Consider the following 20,115-nt stretch of genomic DNA (forward strand, 5'->3'; position numbering starts at 1 on the left):
GAACCCAGCATGGATAAACAAGGGTAGATACGAAGGACAGCACCTCAGAGCACAGGCACCACAAGGTTGTTTCAATTGTGGACACATAGGGCATTATGCCTGCGACTGCTGACAAAACCCCCCCGAATCAACCGATACCAGCAACCAAACCCCCCACCTAGGAACAATGTTAGTCCCATGCATAATGTTAGCGCCCGTTCAGACGACTTAGCATTTAGCTACACAGATTGACGGTGTTCAGACTACCCAACCTGTGTCTGTGACACATGCCGCCGTTCAGGCAGACCAGTAGTTACAGGCACAGTCCGGGGACATACAGTCAATTTCCTTTGGGACACAGGAGGATCCCGCACCACTTTAAACTCCTCCACCATGTTTCATCAGGACAAATGGCCCACCACAGACACCATCACCCTGAGTGGATTCATAGGCCACATGCAATGAGGATATATCACAGCTCCCGTACCCATCCAGATAGGGAACATAAGCACCAAACATCCTATAATTTCAGTTGACTTACCCCAAACCGCAGAGCACATTTTAGGCATTGATTTTATGAACTCCCATATCCTTTCATTTGACCCAGTAAACAAATGTGTCTGGCGAATGGCTAAAACAGCTAGGGTTCCCGCTACGCTGACAGTAGGGGATTATGAAAACAGGATTTGCTCAGTAGGGGACTATTGGTTTAATCCGCAATTAGTGCAGACCAGACGATTAGAGAGGTCCTCATAAAACATAAAGCTTTGTTCGCACAGCACAAACACGATTGTGGGAAGATCCCAGGTACGGTAAAGATTTCAGGTCCCGATCCAAAGCTGCAAAAGCAATACGGTTTCCCACAGCAAGCCGAGGGTGCGATTTTGAAGGTTATTAACAGATTGTTAGGCCAAGGAGTTAATCGACTCGTAGCGTCCACAAATAATGCCCCAATTTGGCCCGTAAAGAAGCCCGATGGTTAATGCCGACTATTGCTATGAGTCCCATGACCATGCTCAAACAGGGAGTACAGGTAAAATATTTCACAGTGCTGGACATCTGAAATGGCTTTTGGTCCATCCCGTTAGACAGGGCCTGCCAGTATAAATTCGCATTTACGTATCAAGGGAAGCAGTACATGTGGACATGCCTCCCACAAGGATTCCATAACTCCCCCTCCATTTTCCACCGACAATTGACCAATGGACTTTCTAAATTTTCCCGACCCGAATGCCTCATACAATATGTAGACAACCTGCTCTTGCAAACGGACACAAAAGAGGTCTTATCTGAATTACTAGGGCTACTGCAATCAATCTGATGTAAGGTAAATCCCAAAAAGGCCCAGATTTTAAAAGAAAAGGTTCTTTATTTAGGCAACATCATCACCCACGGGAAGAGAGAAATTGAGCAAAAACGGATCGAGTCCATCATCAAATTGCCCTGCCCCAAAATGTCACTGCACTCCGATCACTCCTAGGTTTGGTAGGATAGTGCAGAAATTATATAGATGGTTTTGCCACCAAAGCAGCCCCACTCTCAGAGCTCCTTAAAAAGAACGCCCCATGGGAATGGCTTCCGCAGCACACAGACGCCATTGATGACTTAAAACGCGCCCTAGGCACAGCCCCCACTTTACAAGTTCCAGACCCAGACTTGCCCTATGCCATCGAAGTAGCAACCACTGACCGAACCTTATTAGCAGTACTCCTGCAAGAACGACACGATCACTTAGGACCCATAGCCTTTGCCTCAAGAGTATTAGATCCCGTAGAGCAAGGATTCTCAGCCTGTGAACGGCACTTGCTTGCAGTCTTCTGGGCAGTACAGTACTTTGCATACACCTCAGGCCTCAACCTAGTCACGATCTTGACCGAGAACACCCCCCCCCCTGCAACTATCACTAGACGGTAGATTAAAGGACGATTCAGCCAGCCAAATCAGAGCAACTCGCTGGACACTAGTGTTACATTACGGTAAAACGCACCAAAATCCACACATTTCTGGCCGATAATCTCCAATATGCAGGAACCCTACATGAGTGCCAGAGCATAGCAGCCCAACACCACACAGGACCCTTTATCCCAAAGTCACTACGCCCACGAGCAGGCAGTAAGAAACAGGATTCCCAAACAACAGGGAATACTTAAAAAATTTATGTAGACAGTTCGTCCACGATCGAAAATGGAGTTAGAATTACTGGTTGTGGAATTTACGTGGAAGACGCAAAGGGACGCCCACTAGAAGAGATGCCCAGCCACCTAGGTTCACAAGCAGCAGAACACACAGCCATAGCCTATGTAATTCAGCACCCCGACTCTTTTCCAATCCCTGCAGACATACATTCCGACAGCCTGTATGTGTGCAACAGTTTAACAGAATTCCTACCCCTGTGGGAATCTCGAGGTTTTGTTTCAGCCGATGGAAAACCCTTACCCTCTGCCCCATTGTTAAAGCACATTCTCAAGACAGCCTCTGACTGCACATACGGTATCATTAAAGTAAGAAGCCATCATCGCTCCTCCCTACCCGGTAAAGGCAGATGCCTTAGCCAAAGCAGGATCACGCCATGGTCACTTTCGACAGCCACCTGAAAGCCAACCGATACACTCAGTCCAGGTTTCCCAGACCAATATTGAGGATCTATCTCAAGCCCAAAAAGCAGACGACACCCTCAAACAGGTTTTAGACGGCAACTTCCCAGCCCCCTCTGATAAATGGAAGGACCCACTAACTGTACAGGACAGCATAGTTTTAAAAAACAGAATTTATGGGGTCCCCACCTAGGACAGAAACCAGCTCATTTACCAATTTAATGACAGACACGGACATCAGGGGATAGACAATACCATTGCCCATTTAGGACCTTTGCGTTGGTGGCCCCATTTAAAAAGCGATGTAACCCATTATGTCGAGAATTGCCTTATCTGTGCTCAGGACAATCCCGAACGTTACTCAAAGACAGGACAATTACATCAGACCCGACCAGTGAGTGGCCCTTGGACAAATTTGCAAATTGATTACATTGGCCCCCTCCCCCCTTGCAGAAACGGTTTCAGGTACATGCTGGTTATAATCGATACATTTACTAAATGGGTAGAAGCATTTCCCTCACGGACAAACAGAGCAAAGGCCACCGCTAACATTTTGACCCACAGATATTCACACGTTGTGGCCTCCCCCGCAGCATTGAGTCAGGCCAAGGTTCTCACTTCACCGACAGTCATGCAAAATGTTTCATAGAACATAGAACATAGAACGATACAGCGCAGTACAGGCCCTTCGGCCCTCAATGTTGCACCGACATGGAAAAAACTAAAGGCCATCTAACCTACACTATGCCCTTATCATCCATATGCTTATCCAATAAACTTTTAAATGCCCTCAATGTTGGCGAGGTCACTACTGTTGCAGGTAGGGCATTCCACGGCCTCACCACTCTTTGCGTAAAAAACCCACCTCTGACCTCTGTCCTATATCTATTACCCCTCAATTTAAGGCTATGTCCCCTTGTGCTAGCCACCTCCATCCGCGGGAGAAGGCTCTCGCTGTCCACCCTATCTAACCCTCTGATCATTTTGTATGCCTCTATTAAGTCACCTCTTAACCTTCTTCTCTCTAACGAAAACAACCTCAAGTCCATCAGCCTTTCCTCATAAGATTTTCCCTCCATACCAGGCAACATCCTGGTAAATCTCCTCTGCACCCGTTCCAAAGCTTCCACGTCCTTCCTATAATGAGGCGACCAGAACTGTACGCAATACTCCAAATGCGGCCGTACTAGAGTTTTGTACAACTGCAACATGACCTCATGACTCCGGAACTCAATCCCTCTACCAATGAAGGCCATCACACCATAGGCCTTCTTCACAACCCTATCAACCTGGGTGGCAACTTTCAGGGATCTATGTACATGGACACCGAGATCCCTCTGCTCATCCACACTACCAAGAATTTTACCATTAGCCAAATATTCCTTATTCCTGTTATTCTTTCCAAAGTGAATCACCTCACACTTCTCCACATTAAACTCCATTTGCCACCTCTCAGCCCAGCTCTGCAGCTTATCTATGTCCCTCTGTAACCTGCAACATCCTTCCGCACTGTCTACAACTCCACCGACTTTAGTGTCGTCTGCAAATTTACTTACCCATCCTTCTGCGCCCTCCTCTAGGTCATTTATAAAAATGACAAACAGCAACGGCCCCAGAACAGATCCTTGTGGTACGCCACTCGTAACTGAACTCCATTCTGAACATTTCCCATCAACCACCACTCTCTGTCTTCTTTCAACTAGCCAATTTCTGATCCACATCTCTAAATCACCCTCAATCCCCAGCCTCCGTATTTTCTGCAATAGCCGACTGTGGGGAACCTTATCAAACGCTTTACTGAAATCCATATACATCACATCAACTGCTTTACCCTCGTCCACCTGTTCAGTCACCTTCTCAAAGAACTCGATAAGGTTTGTGAGGCATGACCTACCTTTCACAAAACCATGCTGACTATCCCTAATCATATTATTCCTATCTAGATGATTATAAATCGTATCTTTTATAATCCTCTCCAAGACTTTACCCACCACAGATGTTAGGCTCACCGGCCTATAGTTACCGGGGTTATCTCTACTCCCCTTCTTGAACAAAGGGACCACATTTGCTATCCTCCAGTCCTCTGGCACTATTCCTGTAGCCAATGATGACCTAAAAATCAAAGCCAAAGGCTCAGCAATCTCTTCCCTGGCTTCCCAGAGAATCCTAGGATAAATCCCATCAGGCCCCGGGGACTTATCTATTTTCACCTTGTCCAGAATTGCCAACACTTCTTCCCTACGCACCTCAATGCCATCTATTCTAATAGCCTGGGTCTCAGCATTCTCCTCCACAATATTATCTTTTTCCTGAGTGAATACTGACGAAAAGTATTCATTTAGTATCTCGCTTATCTCCTCAGCCTCCACACACAACTTCCCACCACTGTCCTTGACTGGCCCTACTCTTACCCTAGTCATTCTTTTATTCCTGACATACCTATAGAAAGCTTTTGGGTTTTCCTTGATCCTACCTGCCAAGGACTTCTCATGTCCCCTCCTTGCTCGTCTTAGCTCTCTCTTTAGATCCTTCCTCGCTTCCCTGTAACTATCAAGCGCCCCAACTGAGACTTCACGCCTCATCTTCACATAGGCCTCCTTTTTCCTCTTAACAAAAGATTCCACTTCTTTGGTAAACCACGGTTCCCTCGCTCTACCCTTTCCTCCCTGTCTGACTGGTACGTACTTATCAAGAACATGCAATAGCTGTTCCTTGAACAAGCTCCACATATCCAGTGTGTCCAACCCTTGCAGCCTACTTCTCCAACCTACACATCCTAAGTCATGCCTAATGGCATCATAATTGCCCTTCCCCCAGCTATAACTCTTGCCCTGCGGGGTATACTTATCCCTTTCCATCACTAACGTAAAGGTCACCGAATTGTGGTCACTGTCTCCAAAGTGTTCACCTACCTCCAGATCTAACACCTGGCCTGGTTCATTACCCAAAACCAAATCCAAAGTGGCCTCACCTCTTGTTGGCCTGTCAACATATTGTGTCAACAATTTTTGGGATCAGGCAGAAATTCCATACAGCATATCACCCCCAATCCAGTGGCATTGTCGAGAGAATTAATCAAACTCTAAAAGCGACCATTAGGAAGATGGTGCAATGAACAATACCACGTGGGACACAGTCCTCCCATTTGCTCTCATGTTTATTCGGAACACCGTTTCCAGTTTCACAGGTTTCACCCCCCACACTCTCATGACCGGACGGCCCATGAAGGGTATTGAATATTAATTAGGCCTCGATCTGGCAAGCCCTCCAGTAACCACACAACAGGCTACTACCAGCCCAGACACTACACCACACATAAAGACAGACATCGAAACCCCCACCTGGTGCGAGAACATTGCCAAATGGAGCCCCTTTCATACATAGTAGGGGCCCTGCTAGTAAATTGCAATAATCTACAATGTCATTCAGACACTCCGACTCCATAAATGGCGAGCAAAATCCTCCCGCTCCCCGATATATACAGAGAGATCTCCCTTCTTTAGAATTCAACAAAATTGAACTCATGTAACAATCGCTGCTAAAAATAAACTATGTACCTCTTTAACTTTATTAGGATTTCTGAAAAATATTTTTATTCTCCATTTTCACATTTTCTTCAGAATTTAACCCCCACCAACAAACAGTAAACGGTAACGAATACAATGTCAATCCCCCTACCAACAACAATGATCCCATCCTCCCACCACCCCCCAAATAACGGCCCACCTCACAATATAAGCATCAAATAAAACTTAACCTCCCAAGGAGGAAAAAAGAAAAAGGAATCAGGAATCGTCCCTGGTCACCGTTGCCACATATAGTTCACCCCTCCAACATTCCCCCCCCCCTAATATTCAATGCCATCCAACCCCCGAAAGAGTATCATGAATGGCACCCATGAATTATAGACCACCCCCCCCACCCCCTCTCGCAGACTCCTCCCCTCCATTTCCTCTTGTAAACTCCTCCCCCCAACCTGGCTTCCTTCCCCCAACTTTTCACCCCAGCTAGACTCACCAAAACCTATTCTACCAGGCTCTGATAGCCGCAGCCCCTCCCCACGCCTCACTCCCATTCACTGGCTGGCTTAAACCGGCCAGCGTAGAGGGCCCCGCCTGGGTCTCTTTCCCCCTTGCCTGGACCCAGGAAAACCAAGAAATTCCCTTCAGCACACAACCCCAGCATACACACCCAAGCCCCAAAGAACCATCACTGCAAATGAAAGTTCCAACTCTTCCCTTGTCGAAATATACAGCGTCGACTCATTTAGTACATATATACCAACATGCAGTGAAAAAATAAAGTTACATGAGGCTACATCGGTACACGACCCGCTCTCAGTTCCACTTCTTAATTCTGCCACAGTCCTTCTGCCTTAACAAACTCCTCCGCCGCTTCCGCTGTCTCAAAATAAAAGTCCTTGGATTTGTAGGTCACCCTCAACTTAGCTCGATATACTATGCCGCACTGCACTTTGCTGATGTACAGTGCCTTCTTCACCCAGCTGAAGGCAGCCCGCCTCCTTGCCAGCTCCACTGTAAAGTCCTGGTATATGCGTATTCCAGCTCCAGCCCACTGCACCACCCGTTTCTGCTTTGCCCAGCACAGGACCTTCTCCTTCACGCTGTAACTATGGAAACACACAGTTACTACTCTTGGCGGCTCACTCGCCTTTGTTATAGGCCTCCACGGCCGATGAGCCCGATCTAGTTCGTATCGAGAGGGATCGTCCCCCTCCCCCAATAGCTCAGCCAACATTGTGGCAAAATACTCCGTCGGCCTCGGGCCTTTTACCCCTTCGAGCAGAACCACGATCCTCAGATTCTGCCGCCTGGATCTGTTTTCCAGGTCTTCCATTTTGGCTCGCAGACCCTTGTTGGTCTCTGTCACCTTCCACAACTCCTTTCCCATCGAGGTGAGTTGATCACTGTGCTGCGATAATGCCTCTTCCACTTCCTTCAGCGTCTCACCTTGCTCCTGCACCTCTGCCGCTGCGCTTGATACCGCCGCCCTCACCGGGGCAATCGCCTCCTCCACCAGCATTTTCAATACCGCCCCCATCTCCTTCTTCATCGCTTCCATGTGCTTTGTGAACTGTTTTTCAAGTTCCACAACCATCACCTCGGTCATTTCTTCTGCTGTGAGCGATGCGGCCTCCCCTGGTGTCCCAGCCTCCACTTTCCTTTCAGTTTCTGCGCTGATTTTTCCACTCACCGGCGGACTTTCATTAACCCCCTTTCTCACAGCCGCTTTTTTTCCAAGCTTGAACATTTCTCCTTCCTGTGCCTTCTTTCAGCTTTTTCAGCCTCCGTTGCCCCTGGGACCGGGTGTTAATACCCCAAAATTTCTATTCTTGAGCGGGAGCCCTCCAGTGTGTGGCTGCCTCCCGCCCGCCGTCACCGGAAGTCCAACTTTATTAGAATTAAGTAGAAATATGATGCTACTGTTTTAAATTTTGTACTGTATATAAGTTCTTTGATATTCACCAGCAGCATGAGACTAGCTTAGATAGCATTAGCGTGAGATCAACTATTGTGATAAAATGAATGTTATAGTGACCTAAATTATAGTAACCGTTAGAGATGAATTAATTTATGAATGTATCAATGGAATATTAGGTAAATGTCCCAAACCATAAGATAGAGTAGAGTAGAACCTTGCCTTGACTAAGGGAGACTGGTCCACCAAGGACGAACAGGGATCAATAGTGTGATCCACCATGCTTCGCGTTTAGGATCAAAAGGACGGAATGTAGCCATCTAAGATGGCCACCTGCAAAGGACCAAGGGAATTATGGCCAACCCAGGACTCAGACAGATACAGAGCCTATGTGTATCTAAAACACAGGTAACCAGACCTGACCGAAACCCCCGCTCATTTACATTTCAATGGTCCATTTTCCCAGGACAATAGAACTCCAATCAAGCAACCAGTCCAGCCACAGACTGATCAGCGCCGCTCCCCTTACTCAGAAAGCACAACTGCCAAGGTCACTGACTGCTAAGGACCCGCCCAGCCACAAAGGCACCCTCCCTCTTTATTGGCCGAAATCGAAGACAGTGATCAGAGCCCTGTCGAACTATTGGGTCCAAGGTTAAGGACCGCCCCAAAGAGCGCAAAATCACAGAGGGATAAAAGAGAGCACAGCCATGTGTTCTGCTTCTTTTGGATCTGGCCTGTGCCAACCCAATTGCAGCAGGAACAGCCAGCTAAGTTCAAAACCAATGATCGCTACATGACGGATGAGCCCAGCAAAGATAGAGCCACTTTCTTTGAACCAGCCAAGTGAAATCCAGATAAAGGCCTTATCCATTTGCACAGTGCAGGTCACCCTGAAGTTAAGTATAGGTTATTGTAGCTGATAGGTGTCATTTAACTCGTAGTAGGTATTATGTTTGCATGTTGAGATAACTCTTGTGTATGTAAATAAACCATCTTTTGAACTAGCTAACTGGTTGTGTGGTCATTTGATTGAGATAAGGGAAGGCTTGTGGTTCAATAAGATAAATAGAAATACCCATAGTATTGACAACACTGTTGGGACCGAAACAGAGCAACAGCTTGGGCTGGAAACCCGATTGGATGGATTCAGTCATGGATACCTGGGAAATATGAGCAGGGGTTTAAACAGGAGGTGGAACTGTTAACAATATCAGTTAACATTGTGAACAAAGAGAGGTTGGGTGGTCAATGTTTTAGTGGGATGTGGATAAATACCAAGAGAAAGTGTGCGAAAGTCTCTGAGGGAAACTCAGAACGGACAACATGCTGAAAAAACAATCACTGGACAAGGAGAAGGAAAGAGTGTGAGAAGTGAGACAGGAGACTTGGAAAAAGTGTAAGAATGAGAAAAATGAATGTATAACAGGTACGGACAGAGATAAACAGAAAGGGAAAACTAGCAGGAGGTCAAGCGAGAGCAGAAAGAGAAAGAACAGAATGTTTACTGTTATGGACTAGGGTTGAGAGAACCCCAAAGTTTATCATGGAGTTCACGTGACCAACAACTTTTAATCGATTGTGGTATGGGGAGCACACGGCCCACTCTACAGGTGTGGTACAGCAGAAATGGAAGAGTATTTTTTAAAGCAATAAAATGTTTATTCTATGAACTCATGTTAACCTTTTTAAAACATACAGTGAACATCTTAGCAGCCATCAATTCAAATATAACCCCCAATGAATACAATACTAAGTAATCCTTAAGCTGCCCTTTTAACATCCATAAGACTTAAAAAAAAACTTTTAACAGAAGCACATCAGGTTAAATTCACTACTGAAAGCAGTTATTAGTTTTAAATCACCAAAGGATCGATTTACAGTCTTTAGATGAGAGAGAGAGAAAGACTAATACACCTTCTGGCTGTGACTGCAGCTATCCAGCTCTGAAAACGAAAATAAAACACACCGTGCAGCAAACAGCCTAAAACGAAAGTAAAAAGCTGACAGACAGCCAAGCTCCACCCACACTCTGACATCACCGATAAACACTCATTTCTTAAAGGTACATTTATTAAACACCCATTTCTTAAAGGTCCTCTCACATGACATTACGGATATCTTTCTTATTTTTGTCCATGAGCTGCATCACTGGAAATTGATGATAGTTTGGGTGAGCGGTAAGGTACATCACTGTGGACACCAGGATCCGGGAATTATGCTGTCAATCTCAGATTTTGAATTTTCAACTGACCTACAGCTTCAACAGTTTTTTGAGGAAGAGAGTTTCAGATTTTCATTCCCCTTTATGCAAGGAGATGTTTCCCGACTCCCTATGTGAAAGGCCCAGCATCTCCCTGATCTTAAACCCCTCAAATTGATCGCTCCTTAACGTCCTATTTATTCACGGGAATACAGGCCTTGTCTAATAAATATGTTAAATGCCTCCTGAGAACAGCACAATTTTTGCCTTATCCCACGGTGAGTCTTCCAGTGTTTTCAAAATACAATATCATTTATTATTCATTGCAAGGAATTATTCACACCGAAGCTCTTGATACAAGAGTTCAACCCTTAAGCAATAATTACTCATCAGTCAGTCATCCCATAATACATATGCCTCCATTACATAATGTTATGACACCTGCTTTATTGTTAAACTAGTTATGCAGGGCCTTTCCTAGCATCAAACCCACCAGCTGATAGTCTTCCTTTAATTAATGGGGACCTTTCATATTATGGGTGACTGTGATTGTGGTGTGAACTGTTAATACAGGCCACGGACAGTTAACCAAATTGTCCCGAGGGAACAAATTAAACACTAAAAATCTTGGTGATGATTAATTCAAGAGACGTTGGAAAAAGGGATAACTTAACAAGAATTATGTTTAAGTCATTTTCGTAGCCATGAGGTACACAACACTGAAGGTTCTGGATTTATTAAATGATTTGACGACGATAAAGTCAATACGTTTTATTTAACTTATGGATAATTATGTAATCCAACTGCAATCTCATTCTTACTTAAGAAAATTACCTCATTATTCTGAAAGGCGTATCAGAAGATTCTGAGATTATAATCGGCAATGTCAAACTGCACGACTCAACAATTCAAATAAATTAGCTTGCAATGCTTTTGTTTTATATATAAAAGTAACACGTCTATCAAGTGTCAGCTCCTAACTCATGCTCGCACTAACACCTGGTAGGTGCTGTATATTATTTGACAGATACCTATCATCTTTTTAGTGTGACACATTCTGACATTGTCTCACTAACGAGCCCATTTATTCAACAAAGCCTAACTTGAAGTTAGAATTGTGAAAACGTTCCCCTGTAGTGCATTAGTTATGAGTTATGTCTCAGTCAGCGGCATTCCCGTCTCTGAGATTGTTGTGGATTAAAGTGGAACCATCTGCTGGAGGTTCTTCTCCAAGACATTCACCATCCTGATATGGGCCTAGTCCCGCTATGGTGTGTTGCCAGTAAATTGCTGTTTACTTCGGAGCAGAATATGCCATTGGGTGAAAGGGGCCATCAAATTCTGACTTGTAAATAGATCATTGTTCCTCCACTGTCATTGGTCAAAATTCTGGATGTCCCTCTCTAGCCCTACATCCAAGGACTGCAGTAGTTCATGAAGGCAGTTCACCGACACTGTCTCAAGGACAATTAGCAATGGGTAATAAATGCTGTCCTAGCCAGCTAAGCCCACATCCTCTAAATTATTTTTAAAAAATAAATGTTCTTTTATTGGGTTTTCCGAACATATTACAGGTGTACACAAAGAAGAAAATTTAAAAAAAGAGAAGATAATACAAACAAGATAAAAACAACCATGCTATATAATTAGCAAAATCACGTAAATAAAAAGTATAAGAAAAACAAGGTGTGGGGGGTGGTCAAAACTGGGGAAGTGTATATGCATCGAGGTACTGGAGAGACAATTGCAGTATACCTGTATACATGTCTTGTGCATTCTTCTGTTTTGTTTTAACAAAGAGAGTACATACAACACCAGTGATACAGAATAGATCTGGGTGGGGGGGGAGGGGGCACCTGGGCGGCGCTTGCTTCTCCTGGTTGGTTTTTGCTGTTGTTGTCATGTGTTTGCCTCCGCTTCGGTCGTTTGTCGTTTCTTCCTCCTGTACTTTCTTACTTTCTGTTGCTGTGTTTATCATGGTCATTGTTGTTTCCTGTGCTCTCCTTACAGTTTGTGTTCCCTCGACTTCCCCCCCCCCCCCCCTCTGGTTCCCCTCTGTTGTTCTTTGCCCATCATCCTTCCTTTTCCCCCCCCGTCCCTGCCCCCCCCTACCCCCATCCCCTTCCTGTGCCTCTCCCTCCCTATAGCTCACCTTTCTTTTCTATTGTGTTTGGCCACCCGCTCTTGCATTTCTGCCCCCCACCTGGGTCTTTCCCTCCTTCCCTCTCTTTTCTCATGTTTTGGCAACTTTCCCCTGGCTCTTGGCTACTTGGTTATTTATTAGCTTGGTCGTTGGCCACAAACATGTCCCTGCACAGTTGGGTGAATGGTTCCCATGTTGTAAAGAAGCCATCATCCGACCCCCGGATGGCGAATTTGATTTTCTCTATTTGGAGAGATTCTGATAGGTCCGTCAGCCAGTCTGCAACTTTGGGTGGTGTTGCTGACCACCAGCCGAGCAGGATTCTGCGGCGGGCCATCAGGGAGGCCCCAGGAATAGATCTGGCTGGTCTGATACCCCGAAGACCGCCACTTTCGGGCATGGCTCCACCCTCAGCCCCACCACTTTGGACATCGCCTCGAAGAATGTTGTCCTGTGCCCAGCTAGTCTGTGGCAAGACCAGAACATATGGGCGTGGTTGGCCGCACCTCCTTGGCACCGTTCACATCTGTCCTCCACCTCTGGGAAGAACCTACTCATTCGGGTTCTTGTTAAGTGGGCTCTGTGTACCACCTTTAGTTGCATTAGGTTGAGTCTTGTGCACATGGAGGAGGAGTTGAACCCACGTAGTGCTTCACTCCAGAGTCCCCACCCTATTACGAGCTCCATGTCTTTCTTACATTTCTTCCTTGTTGCGTCTAGTACAGTGTCGGCCCTCTTTACCAGTCATTCATACATGTCGCTATGGTTTCCTTTACCTAGAATGTTTGCGTGAAGTAACTCCTCTAGTAGTGTCTGTCGTGGTGGTTGTGGGTACGTCCTTGTCTCCTTCGTAGGAAGTTTATGAGCTGCAGGTACCTTAGTCTGTTGCCCCTAGTTAGTTGAAATCTTTCCATCAGTTCGTCCAGTGTTGTGACCCAACCGTCAATGTTCCCTGTCCTGTCTCCACTTTTTAAAGATGGCGTCGGTGAGCACTGTTGCAAACCTGTGGTTATTGCAAATGGGGGCTTTGTCGGACATTTCGGTCAGTCAGAATTGCTGCCGTAGTTGGTTCCAGGACTGGAGGGTGGCTATCACCACTGGGCTGCTGGAGTGTTTTTTGGGTGGGGATGGGAGTGCCACCGTGGTGAGGGCCTGGAGCGAGGTCCCCCTGCAGGAGGCCTCCTCCGTGCGCACCCACTCGGCTTCTGGCTCCTTTTTTCTTTTTATAAATATTTTATTGAGGTATTTTTGTTTTTTTTCACAACAAAATAAACAATGTACATCAATTTATAAACATAGTGCAAAAGCCGTCTCCCTCCCTTACAGGTCCCACTTTTATTAACCCCCTACTCTAAGCTAAACTAACTCCCCCCCCCTTCGGCTGACGATTAATTTCCTGCAAAGAAGTCGACGAACGTTTGCCACCTCCGGGCGAACCCCAACATTGACCCTCTCAAGGCGAACTTAATTTTCTGCAAACAGAGAAAGCGAGCCATGGTCTCCGACTTCGGGGGCTTTGAGTCCCTCCAAGCTAATAGTATCCGTCTCCGGGCTACCAGGGAAGCAAAGGCCAGAACGTCTGCCTCTTTCTCCTCCTGGATTCCCGGGTCATCCGACACCCCGAATATCGCCACCTCTGGACTCCGTTCCACCATTGTTTTAACACCGTGGTCATGACATCTGCAAACCCCTGCCAAAAGCCCCGAAGCTTCGGACATGTCCAGAACATGTGGACAACGCGTCCACCCATAGACCATCCTCTATCTCTTCTCCCAGTTCCTCCTCCCACTTGCGCTTCAGCTCCTCAGTCTGTGTCTCCTCTGACCCCCTAAGTTCCTTGTAAATGTCAGAGATGCTCCCTTCTCCTACCCACCCTCTAGAAACTACCCTGTCCTGAATCCTCTTTGGTGGTAGGAGTGGTGTGGTAGTCACCACCGTTGTATTATATTAAATATATTGGTATTACAGTGAGGCCCCTGCACTACAGGTACGGGGTAGATCCCTGCCTGCTGGCTCCGCCCAGTAGGCGGAGTATAAATGTGTGTGCTCTCCGAACAGCAGCCATTTCACCAGCTTCTGTAGGAGACCACACATCTCTGTGTAATAAAGCCTCGATTACTCTCTACTCTCGTCTCGTCGTAATTGATAGTGCATCAATTATTACACAGAGATTTTTCAGAGATGGACCTTCGCATCAAGCCGGACTGCCTGCAGCTGCATCCTCAAGCAGACAATGCCATATTGGCTAGCCTGTTTTGAAGCTTACATCGGGTCTGCGCCAGACCCAATCTCAGAAGCGCAGAAGCTCCAGATTCTGTACACGTGGCTGAGCTCCAACGTCTTTTCCCTCGTCCAGGACGCGCCTACCTACGCAGAGGCCGTGGCGCTACTGAAGGAGAATTATGCTCAGCAGACCAACAAGATCTATGCCAGGCACCTCCTGTCCACACGGCACCAACCTCCCGGTGAGTCTGTGGAAGATTTCTGGCATGCCCTGCACGTCCTGGCGAGGGACTGTGATTGCCAGGCCATTTCGGCAATGGAACACTCGAATATGCTGATGAGAGACGCATTTGTTACAGGCATATGGTCTGACTACATCCGCCAGCACCTCTTAGAAGGGGTCAAGCGTGGCTTGACCTCGCGGCGACCAAGAAACTAGTGCTCGCGCTCACGGTCGTCTCACGCAATGTACAGGCTTATGCCTCCGACCGCACGGCACACCCCCCCTGTGCATCATGGACCCCGCCAGCGGCCACCCCATTGTGGATCCCATCAGCGACCGCCCTCGGCCAACCCCACGCCTAGGCCGCGTGGCAGACAACCAACCCCGGGGGACCCAAGTGCTACTTCTGCGGACAGACAAAACACTCCCTGCAGTGTTGCCCAGTGTGGAGCGCGCTCTGAAAGGCCTGTGGCAAGAAGGGACATTTCGCTGCAGTGAGTGTGCCAGGCCTGCTCAATCGCCGCTATTGTCCCTGCACCGCCCACGTGCAGCCAGTGGGTGCCGCCATCTTGCTCCACCCACGACACGCGCGGCCCGTGGGTGCCGTCCTCTTGAAATGAAATGAAAATGAAAAACGCTTATTGTCACGAGTAGGCTTCAATGAAGTTACTGTGAAAAGTCCCTAGTCGCCACATTCCGGTGCCTGTTCGGGGAGGCTGGTACGGAAATTGAACCGTTCTGCTGGCCTGCCTTGGTCTGCTTTAAAAGCCAGCGATTTAGCCCAGTGTGCAAAACCAGCACCTTAGTTGCTTGCCTCAGAACCAATGGGCACTGCCATCTTACCCGCCTCAGCACCCCTGCCCGTCGGGCACCTCATCGGGCTGCTCATCGCCTGCAACCGCTGACGACCAGCCGCGTCTCGCCTCAGTCACGATCGACCTCGCGACCGTGTTGACAAAGGTGAAAATCGACGGGCGCGAGATATCCTGCCTTCTGGACTCCGGGAGCACTGAGAGCTTCATCCACCCCGATACAGTAAGGCGCTGCTCCCTCGCGGTACACTCCACTAACCAAATAATCTCCCTGACCTCTGGATCACATTCTGTGGCGATCCGGGGGTACTGCACCGCCACCCTCACCATCCAGGGCGTAGAGTTCAGTGGCTTCCGGCTCTACATCCTCCCCAACCTCTGCGCTGCCTTGCTACTCGGCCTGGACTTCCAGTGCAACCTCCAGAGTCTAACCCTGAAATTTGGCGGACCCCTACCACCCCTCACCGTATGCAGCCTCACGACCCTTAAGGTCGACCCGCCTTCCCTGCTTGCAAACCTCAACCCAGATTGCAAACCCGTCGCCACCAGGAGCAGACGGTACAATGCCCAGGACAGAACCTTCATCAAGTCTGCGTTCCAGCAGCTGCTGCGGGAAGGTATTATCGAGGCCAGCAACAGCCCCTGGAGAGCCCAAGTGGTAGTGGTGAAAACCGGGGAGAAAAACAGGATGGTCTTTGACTACAGTCAGACCGTCAATCGCTACATGCAGCTCGACACATTTCCCCTCCCACGCATATCTGATATAATCAATCAGATTGCACAGTACCGGGTCTTCTCGACAGTGGACCTGAAATCTTCCTACCACACGCCCATACACTGCGTGCCTCACGGTGGACCCGTTGGTGGAGAGGGTACAGCTACTCCACGCAAACCCACAGTATGCCTACATAGCGTACCCCGACGGCCGCAAGACACAGTCTCCCTCAGAGACCTAGCACCAGCTGGGTCCCCACCCCTGTGCCCCAGCGCCACCCTCCCTCCCCGCAGCGCACCCCACCGCAGCCCTCACTCCAGGACAATCCGTCCTCCCAGATTAATACAATCTGGTATTACGGTGAGGCCCCTGTACTACAGGTATGGGGGTAAATCCCTGCCTGCTGGCTCTGCCCAGTAGGTGGGCAGCACGGTAGCAGTGGGCAGCACGGTAGTAGTGGGCAGCACGGTAGCATGGTGGTTAGCATAAATGCTTCACAGCTCCGGGGTCCCAGGTTTGATTCCCGGCTGGGTCACTGTCTGTGCGGAGTCTACACGTCCTCCCCGTGTGTGCGTGGGTTTCCTCCGGGTACTCCGGTTTCCTCCCACAGTCCAAAGATGTGCGGGTTAGGTGGATTGGCCATGCTAAATTTCCCGTAGTGTCCTAAAAAGTAAGGTTAAGGGGTTGTTGGGTTACGGTTATAGGGTGATACGTGGGTTTGAGTAGGGTGATCATTGCTCGGCACAACATCGATGGCCGAAGGGCCTGTTCTGTGCTGTACTGTTCTATGTTCTATGTTCTAAATGTGTGTGTTCTCCAAACAGCAGCCATTTCACCAGCTGCTGTAGGAGGCCACACATCTCTGTGTAATAAAGCCTCGATTACATTCTACTCTCGTCTCCTCGTCATTGATAGTGCATCAAGCGGGAAGGTTGAAACCTGTCTACGTAGGAAGTCCCGCACCTGCAGGTATTTGAATTTGTGTCCCCTCGCCAACCCAAACTTCTCCTCCAGCGCCTCAAACTCAGAAAGCTCCTCTCGATAAACATATCCCCCATCCTCTCAATCCCTGCTCTCAGCCATGTCCGGAACCCCCCATCCATACTTCCTGGGGCACACCGGTGATTATTACAGATTGGAGACCAAACCGATGCTGCCTGTCTATCTAAAATCTTCTACACTTCCGGGGTCTGTATCCCTCTATTCCCATCCTATTCATGTATTTGTCAAGATGTCCCTTAAACGTCCCTGCTTCCACCACCTCCTCCGGCAGTGAGTTCCAGGCACCCACTATCCTCTGTGTAAAAAACTTGCCTCGTACCTCTCCTCTAAACATTGCCTCTAATACCTTAAACCTATCACCCTAGTAATTGACCCCTCTACCCTGGGAAAAAGCCTCTGACTATCCACTCTGTCTATGTCCCTCATAATTTTGTAGACCTCTATCAGGTCGCCCCTCAACCCCCTTCGTTCCAGTGAGAATAAACCGAGTTTATTCAACCGCTCCTTATAGCTAATGCCCCCCATACCAGGCAACATCCTGGTAAATCTCTTCTTCACCCTCTCTAAAGCCTCCACATCCTTCTGGTAGTGTGGCGACCAGAATTGAACACTATGCTCCAAGTGTGGCCTAACTAAGATTCTATACAGCTGCAACATGACTTCTTGACTACCTTCTCCACCTGTGTTGCCCCTTTCAGTGACCTGTGGACCTGTGCACCTATATCTCTCTGACTGTCAATACTCTTGAGGGTTCTACCATTCACTGTATATTCCCTACCTGTATGAGACCTTTGAAAATGCATTACCTCACATTTGTCCGGATTAAACTCCATCTGCCATCTCTCTGCCCAAGTCTCCAAACGATCTAAATTCTGCTGTATCCTCTGACAGTCCTCATCGCTGTCAGCAATTCCACCAACCTTTGTGTCGTCCGCAATCTTATTAATCAGACCAGTTACATTTTCCTCCAAATCATTTATATAAACTACGAACAACAAAGGTCTCAGCACTGATCCCTGCGGAACGCCACTACTCACAGCCCTCCAATCAGAAAAGCACCCTTCCATTGCTACTCTCTGCCTTCTATGACCTAGCCAGTTCTGTATCCATCTTGCCAGCTCACCCCTGATCCTGTGTGGCTTCACCTTTTGTACCAGTCTACCATGAGGGACCTTGTCAAAGGCCTTAGTGAAGTCCACATAGACAACATCCACTTCCCTACCTGCATCAATCATCTTTGTGACCTCCTTGAAAAACTCTATCAAGTTAGTGAGACACAATCTCCCCTTCACAAAACCATGCTGCCTCTCGCTGATACGTTCACTTGCTTCCAAATGGGAGCAGATCCTGTCTCGAAGAATTCTCTCCAGTAATTTCCCTACCACTGACGTAAGGCTCACTGGCCTGTAGTTCTTTGGATATCCTTGCTACCCTTCTTGAACAAAGGAACAAACAACAAACACCATGATTAATTTGTCCAGTGAGTTAAAAAAGGCCTTGGGGATCTAGATCGGGATGGATCTAAGTAGGAAGAGGTAGCTGGGCAGTACGTTCATTTTGATCATCTGCACTCTCCCTTGCGGGAGAGTGGGAGTGTGTTCCATCTTTGCAGGCCTTTTTGATTTCCTCTGTCAGGCTGGTCAGGTTCCATTTGTGGATCCCCGTCCAGTCATGGGCGATTTGGATCCCCAGGTAGCGGAATTTTTGTCGGGCTTGTTTAAATGGCAGTCCCACCAATGCTGCCTCTCCCCATTGTGGGTTCACTGGGAAGCTCTTGCTTTTGCTCATGTTGAATTATAGCCCGAGAAGGCACCAAACTCTTTCAGGAGTGCGATGATTCCTTCCATGCTGCTTTGTGGGTCCGAGATGTAGAGAAGCAGGTCATCTGCATAGAGCGAGACTCTGTGCTCTCTGCTTCCCATTTGGATCCCCCTCCAGTTTTTTGCTGTTCTGAGAGCGATCGTCGGTGGTTCGATTGTGAGGGCGAATAGCAGCGGGGACAGTGGTTATCCCTGCCTGGTGCCCCTGTGCAGCTGGAAGTACTGGGAGTTGGTGTTGTTTGGCCGTATGCTCGCTATGGGAATGTTGTACAGGAGCTTCACCCAGGAGGTGAACCCTGATCCGAGCCCAAACCGCTCCAGTCCTTCTGCGAGGTACTGCCACCTAACTCTGTAGAAGGTCTTTTCTACGTCCAGGGAGAAACCCGGGGGTCATTATCACGTCCAGCAGGCGCCTGGTGTTCGATGTTAGCTGTCTATCTTTGACAAAGCCCACCTGGTCCTCTGCGACCACCTCAGGAACACAGTCTCCCAGCCTTTTGGCAAGGATTTTGGCCAGTATTTTGGCGTCTGCGTTCAGCAGTGAGATGGGTCTGTATGACCCACATTCCGTTGGGTCTTTGTCTTTCTTCGGTATTAGCAAGATTGAGGCCTGTGCTAACGTGGGTGGCAGTGTGCCCCTAGCTAGCGAGTCTGTGAACATCTCCCGCAGGTGTGGGGCCAGTGCTGTGGTAAATTTTTTCCATAAGTATGCCGGGAACCTGTCCGGTCCCGGTGCCTTCCCCACCTGCATGGAGCTAATACTCTCCATGATCTCTTCCAGTTCTAGTGGTGCTTCCAACCCCCATTTTCTGTCTCACGACTGGCATGTCCAGTCCATTGAGGAACCGTTTCATGCCCGAGTCCCCTGTTGGGGGATCTGAGGTGTAAGTCCTCGATAAAAGGCCTCAAAGGTTTTGTTGACCTTTTCTGGGTCTGTTTCTAATATGCCTCTGTTGCCTCTG

Source organism: Scyliorhinus canicula, chromosome 16 (genome assembly GCF_902713615.1).
Source record: "Scyliorhinus canicula chromosome 16, sScyCan1.1, whole genome shotgun sequence".
NCBI classification, from domain to species: Eukaryota; Metazoa; Chordata; class Chondrichthyes; order Carcharhiniformes; family Scyliorhinidae; genus Scyliorhinus; species Scyliorhinus canicula.